The sequence below is a fragment of the Propithecus coquereli genome, unplaced genomic scaffold (assembly GCF_000956105.1).
Source record: "Propithecus coquereli isolate 6110/MARCELLA unplaced genomic scaffold, Pcoq_1.0 Scaffold540, whole genome shotgun sequence".
NCBI classification, from domain to species: Eukaryota; Metazoa; Chordata; class Mammalia; order Primates; family Indriidae; genus Propithecus; species Propithecus coquereli.
The window spans coordinates 958,704-962,434 of NW_012151286.1; the positions used below are offsets into that span (position 1 = coordinate 958,704).

General features: G+C 50.9%; 1 pseudogene across 1 annotated transcript in view; it reads right to left on the reverse strand.

Moving 5' to 3' along the window:
• Window positions 1–458: 458 nt before the first annotated feature.
• The window catches only part of LOC105820861, a 5,830-nt pseudogene continuing 2,557 nt past the window's right edge, over window positions 459–3,731 (reverse strand). Inside the window, exon 2 of the transcript XR_001138026.1 lies at window positions 459–2,029. The product of XR_001138026.1 is annotated as an actin, cytoplasmic 3-like (transcript). The remainder of the gene's footprint in view (window positions 2,030–3,731) is intronic.

The window sequence follows — 3,731 nt, forward strand, 5'->3', positions numbered from 1 at the left end:
GTAGGGCAGGAAGCCTGATTTGCAGCCTTTGCCGGTTTCTGTGATGTCAATACTCCCAGCATGCCCGGTTTCCAGCTACCAATGTGATGTCACACAATGCCAAGTTGGCAAGAGAGGCACAGTGGCTCCCCACTACACAGCAGTTATTTCCGCTACACAGAGACAATAAATAGTATCGACAACCTCGCGAGCATTGAGAGTAGTAAATTGTAGTAAAATAATTCAGAAGTGATGAATTTTGAATAGTAATTTTTTTTTTTTTTTTTTACCACAGCACTTTTAGTTTTCCTTACACAATGACGTGTTGCTGGGGCCTAATGTTTTCACATAACAGTAGAAAACCAAAATTTGTCAACCCTTAAAGAATTGAGAATTGCCTACAACAACCTCACATAAATTCAAAGGATGAATACATTTACAGGTGTCAATGCAAACGGCTTCCAACTCAAGCCAAGTAACCGCCCGTGGTGTTGCCACAGGAAAACATCAGGAAAGACAGGAACACTGGGTCCTCAGGCTTGGACTCCTCCAAAGCCTGCCAGACCGGCAAGATGGAAAGGACTGGGTCAGGACTCTTGCCGGCCCCTAGAGAAATCCCGGAATGGTCGGCTCCGACGCACTGATACCCTGCACACACAGATTCCCCTTCAAGCATGTCCTCACCGCCACCACAAGGTGAGCCACAGGTCTTAAGGGTTCAAATCAAAGACATGTACAGGGTATTAAAGAACCAAGGGGACAAACAGTACACTTGAATACAAGGTCAAAATCAGCAACAAGTTCAACAATCCGGTGCTGATACCAGATACAAGCTTGAAGGACAAACTTCTTTTCAAAGGCTTATTCCAGTTTCGTGAGGCTAGCATGAAGTGTGTACGTTTGCCAGAGCAAATGGATACTTCTGGATCAACTCACGCAGCAAATGCCACGCATCTGCTCCTCGTCCACTTAGAAGCATTTGCGGCGGGGGATGGAAGGCCCGGACTCCTCGTGCTCCTGCTTGCTGATCCACGTCTGCTGGAAGGTGGACAGCCAGGCCGGGATGCAGCCGCCAATCCACACCGAGTCCTTGCGCTCGGGGGGAGCTACGATCTTGATCTTCATGGTGCTGGGCGCCAGGGCGGGATCTCCTTCTGCATCCCATCGGCGATGCCCGGGTACGTGGTGGTGCCCGCAGGCAGCACCGTGTTGGCGTACAGGTCCTTGCGGATGTCCGCGTCACACTTCATGGTGGAGCCGAAGGTCGTCTCGTGGATGCCACGGGACTCCACACCCAGAAAGGATGGCTGGCAGAGCGCCCGCCTCTGGACACTGGAACTGCTGGCTGCCGATGGTGATCGCCCGGCCATAAGGCAGCTCGCAGCTCTTCTCCAAGGATGAGGAGGATGTGGCAGTGGCCCTCTCCTGCTCTAAGTCCAGGGCAACGTAGCACAGCTTCTCCTCGATGTCGCGCACAGTCTCCCGCCCGGCTGGCCATGGTGGTGAAGCTGTAGCCGCGCTCCGTGAGGATCTTCATGAGGTCCCGGCCAGCCAGGTCCAGATGCAGGATGGCGTGGGGGACAGCATGTCCCTCGTAGATGGGCACCGTGTGGGTGACCCCGTCTCCAGAGTCCATGACAATCCCAGTGGTGTGACCAGAGGGGACGGGGACAGCACGGCCTGGATGGCCACATACATGGCCGGGGTGGTGAAGGTCTCAAACATGATCTGGGTCATCTCCTCCCTGTTGGCCTTGGGGTTCAGAGGGGCCTCGGTCAGCAGCGCCGGGTGCTCCTCGGGGGCCACGCGCAGCTCGTTGTAGAAGGTGTGGTGCCGGATCTTCTCCATGTCATCGCACTTGGTGATGATGCCGTGCTCGAGGGGGTACTTCAGGGCCAGGATGCCGCGCCCGCTCTGGGCCTCGTCGCCCACGTCCGAGTCCTTCTGGCCCATGCCCACCATCGCGCCCTGGTGCCGGGGGCGGCCGACGATGGAGGGGAACACGGCTCGGGGCGCGTCGTCCCCAGCAAAGCCAGCTTTGCACAAGCCGAGGACACCGAGTGGCGGGCCGGCGGGCTGGCGGCGGCGAGTGAGACCGTAACTTTGTTTTGAATGTCATTTATTCCATTGTAATTTATAGAATTTAATTTTTAAGAATAGCTGTGTTTAATAAAAGTTCCTAAAAATGTAAAAATTGACTCCCACGAGTAGAACAGCTTCCTCCAGCGCTCCTTGAACTCCGTGAAACCGCCTCGTGGAACTGAAGGAGCTCCAAGGAAGCGGATGTATTAGCTAGTTCTTGCTATCGAGCGCTTGGCTGATACGTCCAGGCCTTAGATCTGTGGAACCGCCCTGTGGGTGGGATGGGAATTTTCAACCTGGGTTCTGGGTCCAGCTTTGCCACAGATTCTTCTTTCTGGGCTTATCCTCTAAAGGTGTGATTTTGGCGTCACTGAATGGGTGGAGGAGGAGCTGGGAGTCAGCGGGCGGCCACCCTGCTCTGCCATGGGACCGGCTCAACCGCAGGGCCGTGACAAGCCCTGCTGGAGCCGGAAGCAAATGGAAAAATTAGTGAAACTGAGCCAGTGTTGACTTAAGGTTTTGATACTTCGTTCATTACAGATCTTTTGCATTAATTTTGATTATTTTTATTGTAGTAAAATATACATACTATAGAATTTACCATTTTCACCATTTTAAGTGCACAGTTTTATGTCACGAAATACATTAACACTGTTGTGCAACCAATCTCCAGAACTTACTTCATCTTGCAAAACTGAAACTCTCTACTGATTAAACTCTAACCCCCTATCCCCTCTTCCCCTAGCCCCTGGCAGCCTCCATTCTACTTTAATAAGTATTTATGAATCGATACTGACATAAATAAATGATTGAATAAATTAATAAGCGGGGAGGAAGAGACGAATCTCCTATGCAGAAGAATTTCGAATAAATCATGCAGATGCTTCACCCTACAGGAGGACAAGCATAGCTGTGGGCTGCCTTAGTGGCTTTCTTTCGAAGAGCACCGTTTAGAAGGGGGTGGGGGGAGAATTAACTTTACAGCGGAGAAATGTGACAAGTGCTACCTCAGTCAGGTGGTCAAGGTCGCCATGAATTATGTTGACAGTAGGTACCCTTGATGCCATGCGATGAAATGACACTTGACCTCTGCCATCTTCCAACAGCCCACAACCCAAATAGTCTAATCATGAAAAAAACAGCACACAAATCCCAACACGGGCACCCCACAGTATGCCTGACCCGTGTTCCTCAGAACTGTCACGATCATCAAAAACAAGAACAGTCTGAGAAACTGTCACAGCCAAGAGGAGCCTAAGGAGACAGGACAACTCGATGTGATGGAATGTTCTTGGTGGGTTCCTGGAACAGGAAAAGGATATTAGGTAAAAACTGAGACATCTGAATAACTATGGATTTTAGTTAATAACCATGTGTCAATATTGATTCATTAATTGTAACAAATGTAGCATACTAATGCAAGATTTTTTTTTTTTTTTGAGACAGAGTCTCACTCTGTTGCCCTGGCTAGAGTGAGTGCCGTGGCGTCACCCTAGCTCACAGCAATCTCAAACTCCTGGGCTCAAGCGATCCTCCTGCCTTAGCCTCCTGAGTAGCTGGGACTACAGCCGCGCGCCACCATGTCCAGCTAATTTTTCTATTTTTAGTGCAGACAGGGTATTGCTCTTGCTCAGGCTGGTCTCGAATTCCTGAACTCAAGCGATCCTCCC